Source organism: Sciurus carolinensis, chromosome 12 (assembly GCF_902686445.1).
Source record: "Sciurus carolinensis chromosome 12, mSciCar1.2, whole genome shotgun sequence".
Lineage (NCBI taxonomy): Eukaryota > Metazoa > Chordata > Mammalia > Rodentia > Sciuridae > Sciurus > Sciurus carolinensis.
In genome coordinates, this window is record NC_062224.1 from 39,328,042 (window position 1) to 39,352,563 (window position 24,522).

General features: G+C 40.9%; 1 pseudogene; it reads left to right on the forward strand.

The window, feature by feature from the left end:
- The first annotated feature begins 311 nt into the window (after positions 1-311).
- LOC124961268 (melanoma inhibitory activity protein 2-like) overlaps positions 312-24,522 on the forward strand; it is a 38,351-nt pseudogene continuing 14,140 nt past the window's right edge.

A 24,522-nucleotide genomic window follows, 5' to 3' on the forward strand; every position in this document is an offset into this window, starting at 1 on the left:
GTGAGGGGTGGGCGGCAAACAGGCTCCAGTGGGACCAGCTTGAACCTGTGCCGCTTGGGGTGTGGGTGGAGCATAGTGGAGGGGGAGGGGCCAGGAATGTCACTGAGGGCAGTGACGTCACAAAGGCGATGGGCGAGAATTAGCAGAGGGCCAGGGGCCCGTTTCCGTGGCTCCCCACCCGCCTCTGGCATTCTGTTCCTATTGAGTGGCTTGGTTTCATGGTGCAGGTTTGGGCTCCCACCTGTAGTCTGGTGTCCACACCCTGTTTTCATGACTGGGCAGGATGTAGTTGCCAAAGTAGTTTTGGCACGATGGAGGGACCAAGGACCACCCCTCAGTCTTACTGGGACCTGGGTCTGGAAAAAATATTCAGGGTTGTGCCAGCATTGCCTGAAGATGGAAGACCAGGTCCTAATCCTGATACCTTTAGTTGGGAGCTGGTAATATGTGCAGTTATTGGATTTTTTACTGTTCTCTTGTTTTTGTGGAGAAGTGTTCAGTCTGTTAGAAGCAGGCTTTATGTGAAAAGAGAAAAAAAAACTTGCTCTAAAACTTTCTGAACAAATTGAAGAAAAATGTAAACTACTTGATAAAGTCAGTCTTCTTCAAAAAGAGCATGAAGGCTTACAGTTATCTTTAAAGATTGCCAATTGTGAGAAGACATCAAAAGAAGTGCAACATTTGGAGATAATACATGAAATACTGAATAGGTCCGAATCTAAATTTGAGGTTAAAATACTCTTTCTAGAAAAAGAGCCAAAAGAAGAGAAATCTAAATGTTCCGAACAGGAAGAATCAATGGCAGATATAGCAAAATGGGTAAAGTCCCTAGCAGAGGAATCAAAATCCCTCAAATCACAAGTAGCTGAAGCTAAAACAACCTTCAGAATACTTCAAATGAATGAAGAAGGACTTAAGGTAGCAATAAAAGAGGCTTTGAATGAAAATTCCCAACTGCAGGAAGGTCAGAAACACCTTTTACAAGAAGCTGAAGTATGGAAGGAAAAAGTGAGTGACCTTAATAAGCAAAAAATAACAATTGAAGACTCTAAAGTACAGGCAGAACAAGTTCTGCGTGATAAAGAAAATCACATTAAATCTCTGACCGAATGCTTGCTAAAGATGAAAGATCAAGCTCCTGTGCTTGGAGAAGACCTAACAGATGATGGTAACTTGGAGCTGGAGATGAAGAGTGAATCAGAAATTGGTGCTCACTTAGATAATCAGCCAAAGAAGCTTTGAAGGAACTGGTTTATACTGCTGAGTTAAATGCACTTTAGAAACTTTAGAAGGAGAAAGAAGTCAAATTTGTACTTTACTATCTGAAGTAGATAAAACAAAAGAAGATCTTATAGAACATATTAAAAATCTTCAGACTGAACAAGAATCTTTGCAGTCAGAAAATACACAGTTTGAAAATGAGAATCAGAAGCTTCAACAGAAATTTAAAGTAAAGATAGAACAGTATCGAGAACATGCAATGAAGCTCCACAGGAAATTAAAGAGTAGAGGAAAAGTGCTGGTTAGAGAAAGAGGAGAGGTTTCCAAAGTTGATAAAAAGATCAGCCATGCAGCTGAATAGCTGGAGACCTATAGAAAGCGAGTCAAAGATCTTGAGGAAGAATTGGATGCAACCATTCATTATTATCAGAGGCAGAGTATTTCCTATGAGAAAAAAACATGTGATGATGCCTTGGCAGCTTGGAGTGCTGAAAAAAACCTCAAGTATTTAAAGATAGTTAATGCTCACAACAGACAAAAATTAACGGAAATGGAGTTTAAATTTAAACTTTTAGAAGAAGATCTTTATGCACTTGATGTTTCAAATACAGCATTTGCCAGAGGGCAGTCCCCATATGGTCCTTCACCATTGAGTGGACCTTCATGTGAAATGAGAGCTTTTCCTATGGAAAGGAAGGGTCCACACAGATTGTCACCTTTACATCCCAGGGAAGGAGGAAGAGGCTCAGGAGGCCCAGAGGATCCTCTGGACCATCAGATTAGCAATGAAAGAAGAGAATCAAGCTCTGATATGGTAACTGATCCTCATAGAGCACCTGCTGACACTGGGCCCCTGTCATCACCATGGGAACCAGAAGGTAAGAGGATGATCCGTTCACCAACCCAACCACATTCTGATCCACCTTCACTTCTACAAAAGAAAGATGGATACTATTCTAATTATGGTAGACCATCGGAACCAGGAGAACCATCTCCAATCCAATGCAAAATGTCTATTCACGGAGGCATTTTCCTCCTTATCCTCCACCAAGAGCTGAATTTTTCTCCCCTACTCCCACATTCTGAAAAGAGAAGTGAGTTCACTTCAGGGTTGATTCCGCCTTCAAATGAGACTCCTATTGAACATCCAGAACCACAACATGAATCCTGACAGTATTTTTGATCTCTCTTCAAAAAATTACTTACCTCTTATTTTTAGTTTAAGTAACTGTTTTTAGTTAGTTATTATATTTTTGCTCCAACTGAAGCTTAATTAAATTAGGATTCTGAGGATAATATTGTATAAATAAAGGTGATTTCAATATGAATCTTATGAGTAAATTATTTCCATTTTATTTTAAAGTATAACTTTTAATTTGATTAATCCACTATTACTTAAACAACAATGGGAGTTTGATATACATTATCTTGCAGCTGGGGATATTTTAAACTCCAAAGACTGTGCTTTATGCCAAGAAATATATTTGCTTTGATTGTAACAAATGTAAAAACACCTTTATGCTTTATGAAATATTTTAATTCTTTTAAGGCTTGTTTGGCATTGGTGATACTATTAAAATTTGTTTTTTCATTATAAAAAGAATAACTAGAGGATAATTAAGAGTAAATTAGAAAACATGACTGTACATGTCATTTAACAGGAGATTTCAATAATGAAAAAATTTTTCAGTTCTCAGAAAATTTTTAGGAATTGGAAGCCACAATTTAAACTCACTCTATCCCCATTTCCCCTTATATCTTCTTTATTTTGTGCCCATTTTCATAAAATTAAGATTTGCATTCTGCTGTGGTTCACTTATATGGGGATTGACCTACTCTATGTTTTGCTTTCAGGGAGAATTTACCTGTATATACAATGTTTTAATTTTTAAAGAGTTTTTAAAATGTTACTTGAAAAATAATATCAAATGGTTTCCGTATGTTTTTGAGGTATGAACTGATAAAGAAATCCGAGGTAAGAGGAAATTAAGTATAGTTCAGCAGAACCAGGTATAATGTCCATGCACATTAATCCATAAGTAAGGAAAAAGAAACTAAAAAATCCAAGATAACATACTGCAGTGTTATGGGGCGCAACTTAAGAACAGACCGATAACCACTGAGAAGTCCAAATTTGAGAGTCTTTATTAAACCGGCCAACTGACTGTCTCACACAATGCCCCAAAAAATGGCTATCGGGAAAACAGCCCCGACCACCAGGTTGTAGGGGTTCTTACACCAAAAGTCACATCAATCATAAGTGTCTGTTGCTATGATTGGAAATTACAAACTAACATCATGAGATCATCAACAGGGGGGCAAGTCGGTCAAAATGATCCTTACCTAGGTACAAACTAAAGAATGGCTACTAACAGCTACACAATTACTGTTTACAGGGTACATTGGTTAAGAGAAATAAAGATCAAGAGAGAGCAATTTTTCATTACATAAGAATTGTCACTTTGTATTGCAAAACATATCACACTAAGTAACTGAGGGATGGGTACAGAAGTGGGGTGTTCCCATGGGAGAAGCTTATTTCCTACATAACACAGAGTCTCAGAGCAAATTGGAGTCTGATTAGTCATGTCCCTTAGAGACTGGTCTATAACATTCTAATGGAGTCAGATCTGTCAACCCATCACATTCCTCACTGGTTTTTTGTACATAATCAAATCATTGATTTAGTAGTGCGTAGGTGATTGTAGTGAGTGTGCAACACCCTTAGCTTAACAGACTGGAATCTGTCTCTAACTTATTTAATTGAACAGTTTATCATGCATGGCTTGATTAAAAGTCCCAACCTAACTAGGATGAGAGGTCTCATCATTGTGGTTATCAGAATAGTTAACCAGGGGGACCAAGAGAACAGATTTTGGTACCAATTTTTTCTCAGGTTTTTTAGATTTTTTTTCACTTTTTGAGACTTATTTTTTAAATCAAAGATAAACTATGATGAAGGACACCTGAGTGGTTAGTATAGAAAAAATAGGTCTCCCCTAAGGCCATACATAAATTTTTATTTTAAAAACATCAAATTTAACCCTCTTTTGTTTTGTAAAACTACCTCAGCAGGTGAACCAAGGGAATTTTTAAGTGGCTTACAGGGTTTTTTTTGTTTTTTTTTTTTTTTTTGTTCAGATCTATTTGTCTACTTAAGGTTTTGAAATTTTGGTTTCCTGTAATGAGTGTAGTGGTCCTTATAGCTGTGGAGCCTGCTATATTTATTTCCACTAGGAGGGGAACTAAGACAGGGGTCACTCATTTAGATCAATGCATGAGTCCCATATGTTCCCTTTTCCCCTCCCCATCATAATTGTACACCTTGGGAAAGATGTGAACACAGAATTCATCCCATTTGGTAATCTCAAAAAGTTGAAGTGCTAAGCATGGAGTTATTCTTGACATAGTCCAAGCAAGAGAAAAAAAATGATCAACATTTTTTCAGTCTTACGTTTAGACAGTGGTTGGAGTCTCTGAGGGCTGTCTACTTTTCTGTTGTCTTAACTCAGATGTGATGAGTCCATGTTGTAAGATTCCTTCCATTTCAGCAGGGTGTTAGTCCTTCTTGGAATTGTTTGACATTGACATAGTCTTCAGACTGAAATGGGTGTTGGAAATCAGTGGTCTCTTGGGGCTGGTTCTCTCATAAGTTGCACCTATTAGTGAGATGGAACAACAGGTTAGAACAGGAGCAGGTTCTTGGTAAGGGTGGAGGAAGGGCTCTGGAAGCATTAACATTTTAATCTGTCAGAAGTCATTTGTCTCCAACTTTCTGCACCCAAACTGGCCCTTATTTTTGTGATTTATCCCAATTTACCTATCTATAGTGACTGTCTTTTAAAATTGTGATTGTTACCCCTCTAATTTTAGGGACTTTTTACTGCTGTAAGGAAAAAGGGCAATGACCACTCTTGCTTCTTCCAGCTGAGGGGGCAATGTGGGGTGGGGCAAGCAGTAAAAAGTTCCTTTTTAGAAATTTGACCTCTCTAGGGGTAAAAGTCTTGTTTTATGAAGGAAACAAAAAACCGTGACTACAAAATAAATAGCATCTGGAACATGTCAATGCATATCATGAAGATGATAGGAATCAATAATCTCTTACTAGGAGGTGGAAGAGCTGAGATGCTGATCACATAAAAAGGCCTAACAAAATCTAACAAGGCTGGAGAGGACAAGGCCTGAAATGTAAATCTTTATCATTGTCGGAGTTATCAGGAATGTAAACAGAACATTAAGTTAAATTACCTAATGTCATCTGATTTTTGTAAAATATCTTTTTATTGGCATGATCTCTTTCTTTAGTAGAGATCCCTTTATTTTTGTTACTTAGGGCTAGAGAATCGTACTAGCAAACATTGATTAAGTTTACCTTTATCATTGGTTAGAAAGATCTGTAGGCCATAAACTGATTAAAACTTATAACTTTGACACTTCTTTTGATAATTATCAGGTATTTTTGTCTAAGAATCTTTTTTGTCACCTTCAGTTTTGCTTATTTTGGGGGGGCTAACACAAGTTTACATCTCAAGTTACATTAAAGTAACTATTGTTTAGTTTTTTAAATCTCCAGGAATGACTGTGTTTTAGTTTTAACTGTTTTGCTACGTGTTTATAATACCAAGCTGGTCAAATTGACCTTGGTCCCATCTGCTGTTAAGAGTCAGCTGAGTTCGCACAGGGGTCACTCATGGGGAACTTGAGAGCAGTGTTTTAGCTCCTTTAGTGCCATTCGCTAGGTAGGGTCTCCTTAATGAGGTGGCTTCCTTTGGAAACATTAGGGATGTCTCCCTTTTCCAAAGACCCTCCTCTGCAGCAGATTCACTGATTGACTTTTTTATCCTGTAGTGGTTTCATCAATCTCCCTGATTGGAAGGTTATGTGACCCAGAGTTCTAAAAGTCCTTAGAGAAGTTCTCTTGTTCTCTGGGTTCAGACTGACTCTGAGGGCAAGAGCCAAATATTGATTCTTTTGGCCTCTTTATTATAATCTCAATCTTTAAGTCTTGATCTTAAACATCCAGCAAGTCAGTTTGACCAGTCATACAGTAAGAAAACTGGGCTTTAACTTTAATATCTGTGAATGTACAGTTATTTACCTACTCTGTGCCTAATAGCGGTCTATATTATCTCTTCTCTATGTGATGGCTTATTATCTCAAATTAATATAGATCATTCTTGAAGTAGTTCCTCTGCAGAACATTAATTAGGCAACAGTTATAGAGTTTACAAGGAAAATAGAAAATGAATTAACAACAGTAAATACATATTTAGTTGTGTAATAACTGTCTTAAATTTTGGCTGAGCTATATATTATATCCCTGTTTGAGATCACGGTAATTTTACAACAAAAACTCAATCTTTCAAATATAAATGAGTTGTAATCTGGCTTACTTTTGGAGCCATTGTAACATGTAGTAAGGTGGGAGGCAGAGCCTTATCTCAGGTAAGGCAGGGCTCTTCATAAATCTTAGGTAAAGTGATCTAGTTCTGAAGTTGATCTTTATCTTTATTAAATATCATGTAATAAAGTTTACATGTATTGTTTTCTTAGGCTATATCAATGTTAGTTGACATAATATGATATTACACATAAAACATGAATCAAAGAAAATTGAGTTTTTAACTTTCCTTTTGTGTAGTAAAGAAACACAATGTTTTCCTGTTTCATGATATTCACCTTTAAACAGATCAGACTCATTATTTTTAGAAATACATGTATATTTTTATCCCAGTGTAGTAGTAACATAACGTTCCGGTCCAGGTACAGAACACTAAATGATATAAATAAGTCCCCAATAAAATTCCTTTTTCTGATAAGTTTAAAATTACCATTACAACTTTGGGTTGGAGAACACCAGCTTGATAAAATGTTCTTTTAAACATTTTAAACACTTGTATGCCTGGAAGCTATGAACACATTTGATATATAAAGAAGAGAATAGAATCATAATTGCACTGGTGTTTTTTAATTAAGCATGTTTAACTTTTAAAGAAAATTTACACTTTGTAAGGTAGAACAATACTCTAAAATAATGGTTGCTCTTTAACCAGAATTTCACAAGCAGCTAATTTTTAAGCCTGGTTGCTCTAGAGAATGAAATGTAACAGATACAATGTTAAGAGTAAATTAATGTTTTAAGAATTATTGGTCATTTTAGCATATAGACTGAACTTTGGTTTATATCAGTACATTAATATTTGACCTTAAGAAAAAATCTTGAATAGTTTTAACTGTTGTGTTACTTATACATACATATAAACCTCTTAAAATTTATCCTTAATTTACATTTTTTTAATCTCTTAATGAGACCCTATTGTTTACTTAGCTGCATTATGGCTTTATTTTATCACATAAAGATATTTTTACCTAGAAACATTTTTACTAAATATATTTTTACATCTAAAACCTTGTAATATTTAATGTGTTTGATCCCCTTTTTAAAATTTATTTTCTGAATCAGCCCTTATAAATTTCTGAATTTAGATAAATTACTCCATTTTAGTCTGATGAAATACTTTATTACTTATAGAATTCTATTTAAATACAGTTGAACCTTTTGGACACTTTAAATAGAATAATACCTGTTAAGACTTTTAGTAACCATGTGTTCAGTGATAACATAAAGTAAATATAAAGCCTCTTCTTATTTACCAATTTATGAAAACTCCAGAAATGTTTTAAGTATGTTACCCTGTGGAATTTAAGGAGTTAAGAGTACTTGATGTTATATTTAACAGTTAGCATTTAACTTTCTAAACCAATCAGATGTGTCTAAAAAACACATCCATGATCAGTCCCATATATGTTAAATCTAATTTAGTTATCTTTAAAAAACCAAGATATCAGAGAAGTGGATTGGGTCATATCAGTCATTTCTTCCCTGTTGAAGAAAAATCTAGAAACAAGTGGATATTAGACATTTTTTAAAATTAACATTTTATTATTTTTGACCACCTAGAAACAAAACTGTATTAGTAACTCAAAAGCCATGTTTTTGTTTACCCAATTTAAAAACTTTTAAATCATGTTAATCAAAGGCATTGGGATCCATGTTTTAAATTTTAATTTATGAGCTCACATGTCAATTTTGGTACCAAATATATGTATACATGACAATACACCAGTGTACATATACATAAAATAAATAGATGGACAAAGGCCTTATAGCTTATTTTTTAAAATGCATTAGATTGAAAGTTATCCCTGTAAATTGGCCTCTGAATGAAACAGCATTTAGAAAACCTCATAGTTGGATAAAATAGGTCTGATCAAAAATTAACCTAGGTGCACCAGATCAAAATCATGAACTCAAAAAATAGACTTTTAAAAGTCTTTTTGGCCTCCATCCAGATGTGGTCCCTCTCATGAGAGATGAAAATGAATTAAGAGAATATAGACAAAGGTTATGCCCTATCCCTCCCTGAATGAGTTTCCTGAAGAAACAGCAAGGGAGCTGCTTGCATTGGTCTCCTTGGGAGAGATCCCTCATGTTGGGGTCTTGTTCTAAACTGGATTTTCTGGTCTTTTGGCTAGCAGCCATCAAAAGGTTAGCCTGGCATTGTGGTGGACCAATTCCAATAGTTGGAAGTTTCTATTGGCAGTTTACATTTTAACGTAAGCTTTAGTGAACATGGTTAAAAAACACTTTTAACCAATTTTTTCCAAATTTGACTAGAAAATATTTGATCAGTTTGTTCAGAATGCCCAAAGACAATTTGGTGGTCCCCTTGAGGAGGCCATCTGACCTCGAAAGATGGTCATTCTCTCTCACAGAATTTAGAGAGAGAAAAGGTATCACAGCAGGTTCTGTAGTCACTGGCTCTCTTCTGGAATTCCTGAGAATTAGTTAACATGCATTGAAGGGTGTATATGAAGAACATGAGGGAGACTGACCCACAATCACACTCAAAGCAACAAAAAACAGAAAAAAACAAACCCAGAACAGGCAAGACACCAAAGACAATAACAAGTGGTCATTCCTGATTCCTGAGCTCATGGCCTGGGCAATGTCTTGCCAGTCCCAGACTCAGCAAGTAATCCTGTGTCCAGCCTTCCTCAGAGTCCCCAGATGTGGATTCACCAGAAACAGACTTACCGATCCTCCAGGGTTGCAGAAACAGGTGACTCTCAGAGAATTTAGTTCAGTCCTGGGGTGGGGCTCCACAGACCCTGCAGCCTGGATCTGAGGAACGTTTCTCAGAGGCCTTCCCCTAGGAGCAATGTTGTGGCCTCTCCCCTCCGCAGGAGTTTCCAGGTTAGTGGTGAGCAGTGGTTACCCACCAGGCAGTGAGGATCTCGCTGGGGCCTCCAAATGTTATGGTGCGCAAATTAAGAACAGACCGATCACCAATGAGGAGTCAAAATTTGAGAGTCTTTATTAAGCTGGGCTGCTGACTGTCTCACACAATGCCCCCAAAAATAGCTATTGGGAGAACAGCCCCGACCATGGGGTTGTAGGGGTTCTTATACCAAAAGTCACATCAATCATAAGTGTCTGTTGCTATGATTCAAAAATACAAACTAACATCATGAGATCATCAACTGAGGGGGAAGTGGGTCAAAATGACCCTTACCTAGGTACAAACTAAAGAGTGGTTACTGACATCTACACAATCACTGTTCACATGTTACATTGTTCAGGAGCAATAGGAATCAAAAGAGAGCAATTTTTCTTTACATAGGAATTATCATTCTGTATTGTTAAACATGTCACACTAAGTAAGTGATGGTGGATACAGAGGCAGGGTGTTCCCATGGGAGAAGATTATTGCCTACATAACATGGAGTCTCAGTGCAAAGTGGAGTCTGTTTAGTCATTTCCCTCATAGTCTGGCCTAGAACATTCTAACGGAGCCAGATCCATCAGGCCGTCACATTTGTAGAGAGTAGAAAAGTAGATGTTGGACATCGTATTCTTTTTCTTCTTTTGTTTTCACAAAATTTTCTCTCTCCTCTTGTGCATGCCTAGCCCACAGGAGCTTTCTGTGCTCACATGGGTCCTCATGCTCCTCAGTACAGAGTGAAAGACCAGGTGATGTGTTCCAGGCAAGGGGAGTCAAACAGGCCAGGAGGCTGGAGGGGGCTTTAGAGTGTACAGATGATCGGAAAGGCTTGCACTTCATGCTGGATCCCCTGTTCCTAAAAGAAAGGCCAATGAGGCAGTTGGGTTTTTTGACCCATCTCAGCAAACTTCTCTGTGTATCTGTCAATAGCAGCTCACCTGGAAGTTCACCAGATTCCTCTTGAAGGAGAGGGAGCAGGCGGTTCCATTTACTCACCCCATGGGAAGAGGAAAAACTACTGGCCGGGCCTGTGGGGTCTTCAGGTCACTCGGCCGGGACTACACCCCTTGGGTGCCATGGTTCATGCATGGAAGGCCCCTGAGGCAGAAGTACAGCTTATGGGAGCGTTCCCTTTGAGAGACTGCATTAGGGATCCCAACCGGCCTACAGAGCCAAGCTGCATCTTGTACGTTCATCAACAAATCTGATTTTTAAAGAAACAATCTCAGTTTGGCCAATTCTCTTGTAATATTTGCCAGGTAGCTCCAACTTGGGCAAATGACACTATTTATTTCCACTAAAAACTCCAGTAATTGAATACCCATTAGGCATAACATAAAACACTGAGCAGTCCTGTGGTGAATCCTCACTTACTCATTCATCCACCTAACGTTCAGGACATACTCTTGGGGGCTGTCTTTGCCATCACTGGGTGTGGGGGATAGTGAATGTGAAAACTCAGCTTTGGAGTGTGTGTGTCCCTTTCCCTCCAGGCCAGGCTGGGTGGTGGTGGGGTGGCTGGGTGGGGAAGGGGTCAGAGGGTGCTGTGTGGAGTCAGTCACAGTCACCCCTGAGGTCTTCACATGCAGTGGCCGCCTTCACCACCCATGTGGGCACACCTTCATGGCTTCTCCAGGGTCTTCTGGAAGGCTTCCCAGGCTTCTCACCCCCTCTCCTCCTTGTGGGGTCAGTTCCTTCCCAATCTGGGAGAAAGCTCTCCTTCATCCTGTGACTGACCAAGATGTGTCTGTATGCTGAGTTCTTTCTTCTGACCTTGTTCAGCTCTGCAGTTGGGTAAAATGATGTCCTAGAGTTGTTGTTTCCTGCCACCCCAGTTTCTGGAAGTCATCAACCTCACAGAGTGTTATTCTATTTATTTATAACAGACCCTCTGGACAGAACTGGCTTTTCACAGAGGTATGCACAGGTTCCATAGAGGCTCAGGGTGGAGGGCCAGCAGTGATTTGTGGAGGTGATACACAACCTGGGCTCTGAAAGATGGGAATGCCAAGAATTCAGGTCAGGGGACTACTCAGAAAGGGGAGGTGATCAGGACTTGAGCTAAATAAGCTGTAAGGGGACACAGTCCCTGAGGCCAGAACCCTGGGGCATGAGGAAGGACTGGGAGAGGGAAGGCTGAGGTCATGTGACTAGGACTGGCTTGCTGGGTAGGGCCACTCCCTCCCTAACAAATGGGCTCTTTGACTAGGGGACCCAGCTGTCAGTCGAACTACATACCTTCCCAACCATCTTCCCAGGCAGGCTCCACCCTGGGGTGCAGGTCAGACAGGGCTTCTGTCCTCTGCTGGGTGGCTGTTGGCAAATGAGGACTGCTAGTAATTTTTACAGTGAATTCATGGAACAAGAGTATGAGAAATTCCCCACTGAAAAGACAAGGAAATGCAAGACAAAGTTGAGCTGGTGAGTCACAGAGACATAATGCATCCCTACAAGGCAGGACTCTGTATTCAGCCAACTGTCACACCTGTCTCATGAGACCCAGAATCAGACATTGAACAACCTACATGACTTTGGCCCTTTTCCTCTCAGGACCTCAAGGTAGTAAACCAGACAGAAGAGCATGAGAGTGGACTCAGACATCCCTGGTTAGGACTCTACACTTTAGACCACACGTTCTTCCTGGGGTCACTGCCTATAGCACGTGGGTAACCACGACTTTTGATAGAGGGTGGTACAAGAAGCAGAAATGCAGACTGGACAGCTGCCTGGAATGTGGTGGTGATGGCCAGGCCTGCACCTGTGAGGTCATGACCCGGTGCTGGCACTGGAGCTGGGTCAATAGCAAAAGTTGCTAGGAGTCCCAGGGCCACCACTGCACAGGACCCCTGGGTCGAAGGGCTGAGAAAACAGAGGGGAGCAGAAGCTATCCTCAAGATGGAGAGACAGGGAACAAGGAGGAAGTCCTGCCACATCCTTCCCTCCTTTTCTCCAGGAAGATGACCTTTGACAAATAAGGCACAGGACGTGTCTTCACCCCACTGGACTTTACCCCAAGCCAGCCACACTGGGCCAGCCACTGTGGGTGAATACCAGTGTCACCAGCTCCCCAGAGGGTGTTCTTTTGGGACACAGGGCTGCTCTGTGCCAGCCATTGCCCCATGTCTGCCATGAGAGCTCTGGCCTGCAGGAAGCTTGGCAGGCCTGGAGAGGAGGGGTCCTCCTGGGGAGGCACTGGCAGGGAGTGGAGATCTGCTAGGGGCAGGGCATGGAGGAGAAGAGACAGACTGGATTGGGATTGACCTTCCTGAAGGGTGGAACATTCCATCAACACACCCTTTGTCCTCAGCTCTTGCCTGATGACCAGCCTGAGATTGCTGGGCAATTGCCCTTCATGTGGGGAGCTCTGGCCAACGTTATCAGGAGTGGGACAGGCAGGCTCTGAGGGACCTTATGGGGATTACCACACTCTGCAAAGGCCAGCAGAGACCACTGGCTTGGAGCACACAAGGGGCTCTGGTTAAGGGAGAGACTGAGCAGGGCAGAGGGATGACTCAAGCAGGTTGCTACTAACTGAGCTTCAGAGGGCAAAGCAAGGGGTTCTAGATCTGTGCTCTCCAAGAAGAAGACAGCCTCAGTCACCAATGCAATTTATAATTTTCTAGTAGCCAAGTTAAAAAAGAAATGGTTTTATATTTATTTCAATAATATATTTCATCAAACTCAATACTATTATCCAAAATACTCTTTTTAACATGTTTCTTTAGCCACATTTCAATCACCCAAGAGCCACTTGCAGGGAGTGGCTACCATGTTGGACAGTGCACATTCTGACAACTTGGGTCAAAAAGAATTTTGAACACTGGGTCAGCGGAAAAATGAAGTTGGTAGTTTTAGTTTGAAATATATGGACAAGAGGCTCAATTGCCTTTTTAAGCTCCCTAGCACCTGCCTGTCTTTTGCTGTCTAAGCACCTCACAAGTTTAATTCTCTAACATTCTAGCGGCCTTCCTGTCTCTTCTTCTCTCTTCTTCCTTTTACTCTAGGGACAGCAAGAAAGTGCTAAAAGGAAGAGAAACAACTTGATCCTGTGTGTGCATAATTATTACAGAGGACTTCTGGTGTCAGTGTGGGGTCTGGACACATCTGGCCACCAGCCTGTGTAGATTTAATGTCTGCATTTTATTGCCTGGGCAGCTGTCTCTCTTATTTGTATTAACTAGACAATTGCTCTTTGGCTTACTTATGCCCCAGGATCAGGGTTAAATTTGGAAAGCAGCTGGATATTCTATATGAACTGATCCTGAATGCCCTTGACTATGGAGGGCAGGCTAGGGGAAAACAGGAAGATGTCTAGTTATTTCCTACAAGCCCATCTTGCTGCCTCCTTCTCTCTCTAGTACCTAGCACAGTGCCTGCTATGTAGCCAATCTTTGGAAAATAGTTGCTTAGTTAAACTAAATATTCTCAGCATATTTGTTCCCCTACAGAGGAAGAAACAGACACATCCACTCAGATGAACAACCAGCAGGGTAGTCTGGTCCATCCCTGGAAAAGACGACTGTCATGGGATCAGCTGTCCATTTATTCCTTCAACACATATTCTGTGAGAATCAAACATACACCAGGCATTGCCCTCTGTGACAGGTGGTGGTGAGTGAGATGAGTTCCTGCCCTCATCATGACAGAAGTAGATACAGAAAATTACAAGTGCTGCATTACACATGTCAAAAGAGAAATTTGCAGCAACCAGCATGATAATAAAAGAGAGGGCAAACTCAAATCTCTTGGGAAGTCAGGGCATGCTTTGCAGAACACATTGCTGTTTTGAGAGGAACAAGGAGCTAGCCTGGAGCTGAGGAGAAGGGCATGCTAGAAGTGACATAGGCACCATGTGATAGACCAGTGAGTGATGTGGTGAGGCCGGTGACTCATAAACCTTTTTTACACACTTAAGACTTATATGGCTAATACACAAATTCAGTGAAGTTTGCAGGATACAAGATTAATATGTGAAAATTAATAGTTCTTCTATATTCCAATAATGAATACACTGAGAAAGTAATCAAGAATATCATCCCATCACAATAACCTCAAAGAATAATAAATCTAAGTAAGGAGGTGAAAGACTTCTATAATTAACATTATAAAACACTGAAGAAAAAAATTAAAGATCTTAGGAGATGGAAAGACCTGCCATATTCATGGATAGGCAGAATTTACGTCATCAAAATGACTAGATTATCAAAGCAGATTATCAAAGCAATCTAGAGTTCAATGCAGTCCCCATTAGAACCCAATGACTTTCTTCACAGAAAAATAATCGCAAAATTTATAAGGAAGGTTGAGAATAGCAAAACCAATTTTCAGCAACAAGAGTGAGACCAGAGGCAACCATACCACCTTATCTCAAATTATACCACAGAACTACAGTCACAAAGCAGCATGTTATTGACCTCAAATCCTGAAAATCAACACATTAGTCTGAAAGACACAGAGCAAACTCCAAATATTTACAGTCACCTGATCCTTCACACATAGCTAAGTTGGAGAAAAGACAGTCTTTGAAACACATGGTTCTGGGAAAACTGGAAATCCATATGTAGAAGAATGAAACTAGAACCCTGGCTCTCACCCTGCAGAAAAATCAACTCAAGGTAGATCAGAGACCTTGGAATTGGACTGGAAACAGTGAAATTATTAGGAGGAAGAGGGGACAGTGCTCCAATGCACAGGTACAGGCACTGGCTTCCTTAGGCTCCTGAAGCTCAGGAAATAAAATCCAGTATCAATAAATGAGATAGTATTAAATTACAAAGCTTCTGCAAAGTGAAGGAAATAATATTTAGAAGAGAGAGCCTACAGAATGGGAAAAAAATCTTTGCCAGCTATTTGTCCCACAGGGGATTAATAACCAGAATATGTTTCAAAAAAACAAATTTAACATCCAAAGAACTAATAACCCACTCAACAAAAGGGTGAAAGATCTCAAGAGACACTTCCCAAAAGAAGAAATATTAGGCTAACAAATATCTGAAGAAATATTCAACACCCTTAGCAATCAGTGAGATGCAAATCAAAACTATAATGTAATTTCAATTATAATTATAATTTCATGTCAATTATAATTGCTGGCCACGATGTGGGGGAAAGTACACTCATACATTGTTGGTGGGACTGAAAATCACCACAACCAGTTTGGAAAGCAGTGTGGAGGTTCCTCAAAAGACTAGGAATGGAACCACCACATGACCCATGTATCCCACCCCTGGGTATTTAGCCAAAAGATCTAAAATCAGCATATTTTAGGAATGCAGCCACATCAATGTTTGTAGCAGCACAATTCACAATAACCAAATTAGGAAACAGCCCAGGTGCCCATCAATAGACAAATGGATAGAGAAAATGTGGTCTATATATGCAAGGGAGTTCTTCTCAGCCATAAAGAAGAATGGTATTATGTCATTTACTATTAAATAGGTGGCGCCAGAGAACATCATGCTGAGTGAAATAAGTCAAACTCAGAAAGATATGGGTCAAACATTTTCTCTCATATGTGGAAGCTAGAGAGAAAAAAGGAATTTAAAAGGAGGGATCTTGTGAAAACAAGGATGATCAGTAAAATTGAAGCAGGAACCTAGGGTGAGGGAGGTAGGGAGGAAAAAGGGAGGAATGTTTCGCTGCTGTGACTAAAATGATCTAATCAGCACAATTATAAGGAGGAAGAGTTTATTTGAGGACCCATGGTTACAATGGTCTCAATCCATAGAGAGCTGGCTCCATTCCTCAGGACTCCAGATGAGGCTGAACATCATGGTGGAAGACCATGACAGAGGAAAGCAGCTGGAACCATCAGGAAACAAAGAGAGAGACACAGAGAGAGAGAGACTCCATTCTCCAGATACAAATTATATTTCCTGTAGTTCCACCCCTAATGAAGCACTCCCACCAGCCATACCCCACCTACCTCCAGTTTCCACTCAGTTAATCCCATCAAGGGGATTCATTCACTAATTAGGTGACAACCCAATAATTCCTCCTCTGAACCTTCTTGCATTGTCTCACACAAGAGCTTTTGGGGGACACCTCACATCCATGACATTGCATGGGGGACCGAGTTGACTATATTATGCCATGAGCATGTATGAATGTATTACAAAACTTTATGATTTTATATGTGACTAATGCACCATTACATATGTAACTGTAAATGTAGTAAATAAGTAGAAAGACGACCAATAAAGTAGAGAAAGCGGGTCAGGGAATGGAGTGGGGGAGAAAATTGGGAATTGACATGTAGAAAATTACTTTGTGTGCATTTATGAATATGTCAAAATGAACCCCACTATTTTATCTAACTATAAATCATTAAGAATTAAAACTGTAAAAGTATTAAGGACCCCAAAGAGCTTTTTATGTGAGTTTTAGCTATTGGGATTTGTCGGGGTTTAGCCTCGGGCATAGTCAAGATGGCGCCTGGCGCTGGGCCAAAAGCGGCTAGCTATACAGTAAACAACCAGCAAATTCTGATGAGTGGCTAATTGATTAGAGCATGCCTCCCTCGCGTAACTGTTCTATGCCTGCAGCTGTCCGCGCGTTTACCTCGTGTACTCTCCCCTGATTGGTTGAAGTGTATATAAGCTTGGCGTCTTCCTGGGGGAGGGGGTTATGCAGAAGAGAGTGCAAGAGAGAGGTGGAAGGTCGGTCGCAGAAGCGGATGAAAGCAGGAGAGTGCAGAAGCGGCCGAAGCAGGCGAGAGCAGAAGCTGAGGAACGGATGGGGAAACGGAACGAACGGAGCGGAAGAAGCTGCAGCGACGGCGGCGACGGCGGCGAAGGCGGCCGCGGCAGCAGCGGGAGCGGAGCTGGAAGGAGGGAGTACGCGGGAGTGGAAGGAGCTGGGAAAAGGGAAGCTGAGAGTGCGCAGAAGCTAGGGGTAAGAGAAGCGTAGGAAAGAAACTGTGCACAATAAACTTCCAAAGCTTCAGACGTATGTCGTGTCTTTCTGCGGCCAGAAAGGGACGCGGTGGGACGCGATAGGGATTTACCATATTAAAAAAATTTCAACTAAAAATTTTAGAAATATTTATTTAAAATAGAAGCCATAAACTCATGTGAGCATTAATGCCACGTTTTAAAGACATAATCTTTATATCTTTTTAAAGACATAAAACAGAAATCACTTAGTATTATATTATTCCCCATTCTTGCACATCTGTTTAATGTCTGACTTGAGAGAAGACAGAGTCTCCTGTGCTGTACATAAGACTTGCTGAGTGTGAGACCCGGCTTTTCATACTTTCACCCATAGGTGTGGAGGGAGAAGAACTTTAACAGGGTTTCATGCACTACATGGGTGTTCGTCCACATCACACAAAACACCAACACATTGTCAGTTTTAAAACTCATTTGAGTTTGAAACCATGTTCTCTGGTGTATTAAAATTCTAGCGCCTGGGTCTTGGTTCCTATGGCCATTCCCTAACGAAAGGAGCCAGCTCCTGGGAGAACTGGCTCATTCTTGCAGGGCTGGCCAGGAGGCATAGCTGCCTCTCTGCTTATGAAGGGCCAGATCCTGATTCAACCCACAGCAAGGTGAAAAGATCAGGGGTTGAAATGGGTTTAATACACTTAACTTGTGGCATTGTAGCACAGCCTGGCTCACCTTGAATGGCTTAGCCCTCTACCATCTGCCCACAGCAGGCAAAAGCATCGAATGCAAGCGTGCTGTGCTCTGAGGTGTTGGAGAACCTCACATAATGAATTGAAGCCTCCGGAAAGTGAAAAGCAGAGTCGTCTACTGGGACCATATTATTGGTTCTACAGGATGTGAATCCCTTCTGCACCATTATTGTCAAAAAAATCATAACTTAAGTCACTATACTCAGGGACTGTATGCAAGATGAGCCTGGAGCATCTTTCTGTAATGCACTGGCACACCACACCACACCACCCACCCTCCCACACACAATGATGGGATACATCAAAGGGATACATGGTCAGAGCTGGAGTAATTGGAGCACCAGAATGAACAAAGTATCAGGTCATAATCTGGAGTAGGAAATAAAGATCCGTGCTTCTGTATTATTGTGCACTAATGATTGATAGGTAAACTCAGAAAAACAGATGAACATGCACACACTGCCCTTAAGCAGGTGGGGCTTACACCCTCTCCTGGCAGGTGAGCTGTCCATCTGGGTTTCCTTCTACAGATCATGGCTAGAGATCTGAGGAAAAGGTAACCTGGCAGAGATGTAACAAACGACACCCACAGGTGACAGGGGTCAACACTGGCAACTTAAGTCAGTTATTAACAATATATAGGAAATGGTTCATTAACTGTAACAAGGTTGCCATGCCAATATGTTAATAATAGGGGAGACTGATGTGGCTATGTGGGTCTTCTGATTTTTTCTCTTAATATAAAACTGAATCTGACATTATTACCCTATGTACATATGTGATGGTGTGATTCTACATCATGTACAACCAGAATAATGAGAAATTATGCTCCATTTAAGCATGATGTGTCAAAATTCATTTCACTGTCATGTATAACTAATTAGAACAAATTTTAAAAAGTTTATTTTACTGCTTGCCTAGCATGCCTGAGGTACTGGGTTCAATCCCCAGTACTGGGAACAAATGAAAAAATAAGTTTTTCTTAAAAAATTCACTGGCCAACCTTGCATTTTGAGGAGGTTTTTTAGTCATGTTGGACTTGGCAAAATTATCATTGTTCTTTTGGAAAGTATTGTTTCCTTGGGCAGATATAACCAAAGTTAACACATTACATTTCATCACATTAAAACTGACTGCATCAGCTAATACCACCATTGGTCTCATTAGAAGAGTCTTTGAATAGTGAAGAGTAGCAAGCACACAAACACAAAGTGTGTGAAAGTTTTCCAAAATTCTAATATTCTTTTGAACACTTGACTTTTCTCACTAGCAGCAAAAACTGTGGATTGCTGCCCTCAGAGAGGCAGGCTCTCTCTCTCCTTTCTACCAGAGTTGTAGGCCTGCAGCTGCATAGCGAGCCAACCATCCTTCAGGTAACAAGGGTGATGCCCAAATAGCAGCCAGGTGAGGTCACAGCGACCAGTTACACATGTGGGTTGAAGACAGCCATCCCATTTCTGGCTTTGTGCCTGAATATTAAGACATGTGCATTCAGGGTTCGAGGCCTAACGTGAGCAGGTGTTCTGTCATCCATTCTGCTGCCAAGCGCAAGCAGCCCTTTTGCAGGGAAGCCTGTGGAGTGCTGAGCCTGGGACCCCGGGGTTTGCTGCTGCCTTGGTCATGCTCAGGGCTCCAGAGACTCCCAACTATCATTCTGGAGATGGTTAAACAGAACAGGGACAAGATAGGTGTGTTTTACACCAGATACCTCTAACACCAGTGGGGGTGGTCTGGGCATGAAGAGGCAGCTGATGGTGGTGGTGGTCACCAGAAGGTTACTGAGCACCAATCACTGGCAGTCACTCTGCTGCCACCTGGCCTTGCTCTTGGCCAGGTTGGACCTGCTTGTATGCCCTGTGCACACCTCTGATAAGGGGCACATGGGTTAGTGCAGGGCAGGGGGAAGGTTCTTGGCCATGATATCTTGCAGAGATACTTGGTCCATCTTGCCTGGGCAGGCATGTGTCTGTGGCAGAGTCATGGAAGGAGGCTCTGCAAGCTTCCTGGATCTCTTAGTTTAGCCATGGAGGGTCCCTTCTCCCTCGGACTGCAATTCAGCTCAGGATGCATGACGCTCTAAAACTCAGGCATTTTGGGCTTGGGGAGACCATGGAGGAGACATGAGCCAGTGAGTGGCACAAGTGGAGATTTGCTCCTCCTGTGAAGAGTGGTTTGGATTCCAGTGACTGCCCAGTCCCCAGGGCCCTCTTAGGTTCTTGACTTGAGCATTGCTGAGCTGGCTCCGCCCAAGTGAAGCAGGTATTCCTTGCCCCTTCAGTCTTTATTCAGTCTTTCAGCAGCACAGCTGTCTGCTCCTACCAGTCAGGTGAAGCTTATTGTCAACACCCTTTCTGTATCCTTGTCTCTGATTGCAGGAGAAATACTTCACTGATCAAGGGGTTTCAGGCACCAGGACGAGAGGAAGGGGCTTATAGTGCTGGAGGCCAATGACCCAGAAACTTGTTTACAGGGAGGTCTAAGGCCTGGGCCAAAGATCCCCTGAAAAACTAACATTTTCATAAAGTTTGACAGACATCTGCCACTCTTCAAGCATGACTTCCCAGGGTCCTCTCACACCCACATAATGCTCTAGGGCCTGTTCCCCTCTCAACCAAAGGAAATGTCCAGCACACAGCAGGCTTGCCTGAGGCTCCACAGCTCAGGGACCCCTGGCTCAGCACAACTCCCTTGCCAGACTCTAGAACAGGAAGTAAGGGACCAGCTACACAAGCCAGGGATGAACTCTGGGCTCTCTGTTCCCCTTCCCCAGGCTCAGTGTCTTCAAGAAGTCCCCAGTCTATAGTGGTTTGGCTTATAATTTTTTGACTTTACAATGGTGCAAAACCAAGTCACTTTCAGTAGAAACTACTTTGAATTCTGCTCTTTTGCCACGTTGGAGATGTGCATTGTGCAGGCAGAGGTGGGGTGCCACTCCCAGTCATTTTCTGCTCTGAGATGGGGACCTCCTTAGGGCCCCATGTGGCTCAGTTGAGAGGTGCAGTGGGTTAGATGGATTTGGTGTATTTTTGACTTACAGTGAATTTATTGGGACACAGCCCCACTGGTGTTGAGAAATGGTGCCTTGAGGTGCTGAGGACACACCCAGGGGAAAGGCTGCCCTGTGGAGTTCCTCTGCTTGGAGGAACCACTGGAGAGTTTCTTTGAGGAGCTCAGTCACTCACACTGCAGTCACTCTGTGACTGTAGAGTCGACTCCCTTTGGTCACCTTCAGGAAACTCAATGAGCTGAGGTCAGTAGGCACTAAATTATGCACAGACCACATTAGGACATTCTCAATTTAGTCTTAAGTACCGCCTTGGTACTTAAGCACACTATCTGTGTGCTTTCCACTAAAGCTTTTTCATGCAACATTGATCTTCCTGAGATTAGTCACTACAGTCACATGTAAGCTGTGGTTTACCGTATTGCTGAATGTTGCCCTAGAAAAATAAAGCCTGTTGTTTTTACTCCTCATATTGATGGATGTTTGGCAGTATGTTCTGTGGTCCATGAGGAGGAAAAATTTGTGCATGTCTCCTGGGGCACCTGCAGAGCAGTACCCATTATGGGCGGAGCCTTGTCCCACTTGCTGACCAGCATAAAATTGATTATTAGGAGAGGTTTTCCTTTTACACTTCGATCTACAATCTATTTGAGGCTGTTACTGCTGGGGGTTCCATGTAGCTATGTTCCAGTCACTTATCCTCAGACTTTCCAGTTTCTGAGGGAAGCCCCTTCCCTCCTGCTTCATGTTCTCATGGGATAATTTGACTTCTGTCTTCACCTCTGCCTGCCACCTGCCACTCTGCGGGACTGTCTTCATGGTGCACATTTCCATGCTAACATGATCATTTCTCACCAAAGTTCTTTCTCTCCTCTAGTGCTCTACCCTTCAGCATTCAATGGCTGAGCTGGAGATGGTATCTGTGGAGTGCATTTGCATCTGCTTGTCAGTCTGGTGCAGTTTCCAGTGCTGGAATTTGTGGAGATTAGTCCCTTGCCTCCCTTCAAACCTGATAAAAATGATTGCATTTCATTTGGAAAATCAATTTATATTGCAAAAATCTTCATCTGATGATCATGTGATCATCACAATAGAGGTTAAAAAGCACTTTACAATCTATGCTAAGCCCATGGCCAACATCATTCTAAATGGAGAAAAACTGAAAACATTCCCTCTAAATACTGAAACAAGACAAGGATACCTTCTTTCACCCCTTCTATTCAACCTCATCCTTAAAACACAAGTCAGAGTAATTAGGCAGACCAAAGAAACTAAAGGGATACCAATATGAAAAGAAGAACTCAAGTGTTACTATTTGCCAATGACATGATTCTATATTTAGAAGATCCAAAAAAGTCCACTAGAAAACATCTAGAATAAATAAATTCAGAAAAGTAGCAGAATATAAAATCAATATGCATAAATATGATATAAAATCAATATGTATTTCTATTCATAAGTGATGAATCCTCTGAAAGAGAAATTAGGAAAACCACTCCATTCACAATAGCCTCAAAAAAAATATACTTGGGAATCAATCTAACAAAAGAGGTGAAAGAGTTCTACAATGAAAACTACAGAGCACTAAAGAAAGAAATTGAAGAAAACCTTAGAAGATGGAAAGATCTTCCATGTTGTTGGATATGCAAAATCAATATTGTTAAAATAGTCATTCTACCAAAGGTGCTATAGAGATTCAAAGCAATTCTAATTCAAATCCTAATATCATTCCTCATAGAAATAGAGAGATCAATTTCGAACCTTATCTGAAAGAATAAGAGACCTCGAATCACCAAAACGATCCTGAGCAGAAAAAGTGAAGCAGGCGGTATCACAATACCAGAACTTACAGAACAATAGTAACAAAAACAGCATGGTATTGGCACCAAAATAGACAGGTAAACCAGTAGTACAGAACAGAAGACATAGAGACAAATCCACAAGAATACAGCTGCCTCATAGTAGACAAAGGAGTCAGAAACATATAATGGAGAAAAGATAGCCTCTTCAACAAATGGTGCTGGAAAATCCATATGCAGTAAAATGAAATTAAACCTCTATCTCTCACCCTGCACAAAACTCAACTCAATATGGATCAAGGACTTAGGAATTAAACCAGAGACCCTGCACCAAATAGAAGACATATGGGCCCCAATCTTCATCATGTTGTCTTAGGATCAGACTTCCTTAAAAAAACCTCCCAAAGCAAAAGAAATCAAGCAAGAATCAATAAATGGGATGGATTCAAACTGAAATGCTTTTTCTCTGCAAAGGATACAATCAATAATGTGAAAAGAGTGCCTACAGAGTGGGAGAAAACCTTTTCCACAAGCACTTGAGATAGAGCACTAATCTCCAAACTTTATAAAGAAGCTACCAAACTTTACACCAAAAATACAAAGAAGCCAATCAAAATATGGGCCAAAGAATAAGACAGACACTTTACAGAAGAAGATATACAGGTGATTAATAAATATGAAAAAGTGTTTAACATCTCTAATAATTAGAGAAATGCAAATTAAAACAACTCTAAGATTTTGTCTTACTCCAATTAGAATGGCTGTTATCAAGAGCAAAAACAATAATAGATGTTGGCATGGATGTGTGGAAAAAGGCACACTTTTATTATGCTGGTGGAGTTGCAAACTGGTACCACCACTCTTGAAAGCAGTGTGGAGATTCCTCAAAGAACGTGGAATGGACCCACATTTTGACCCGAGTTATTCCACCCCTCGGTTTATACCCAAAGGACTTAAAATTAACATACTACAGTAACACAGCCACAACAGCATTTATAGCAGTTCAATTCACAATAGCTAGATCGTGGAACCAACCTAGATGCTCTTCAACAGATGAATGAATAAAGAAACTGTGGTATATATGCACAATGGATATTATTCAGCCATAAAGAAGAACAAAATTATAACTTTTGCAGATAAAAGGATGGAATTGTAGAATATCATGCTAAGTGATTTCACTTTCACTTTGGATTATTTAATCCAATTCCAAAAAATAAAGGGTAACTGTTTGATAAGTGAATGATGATATATAATGGGGGTTGGGAGAAGGCAAATGGGAGAAGAATAGGGGAACTTTAGATTACATAGAGGAAAATGAGAGGGAGGAGGGGCCAGGGGTATAAAAAATGTTGGAATGAGGAAGACATCATTAGCCTATGTACATGTATGATTACATGAATGGTATGAATCTACATTGTGCACAACCATAGAAATGAAAAGATGTACCCAATTTGTGTACAATGAATCAAAATGCAGTCTGTAAAAATAAAAAATAATTTAAAAAGCACTTGACAATTTTAACAAACAATCATTATATTTTTTAAATGATTTAAGGAAACATTCTTACCTGATAGA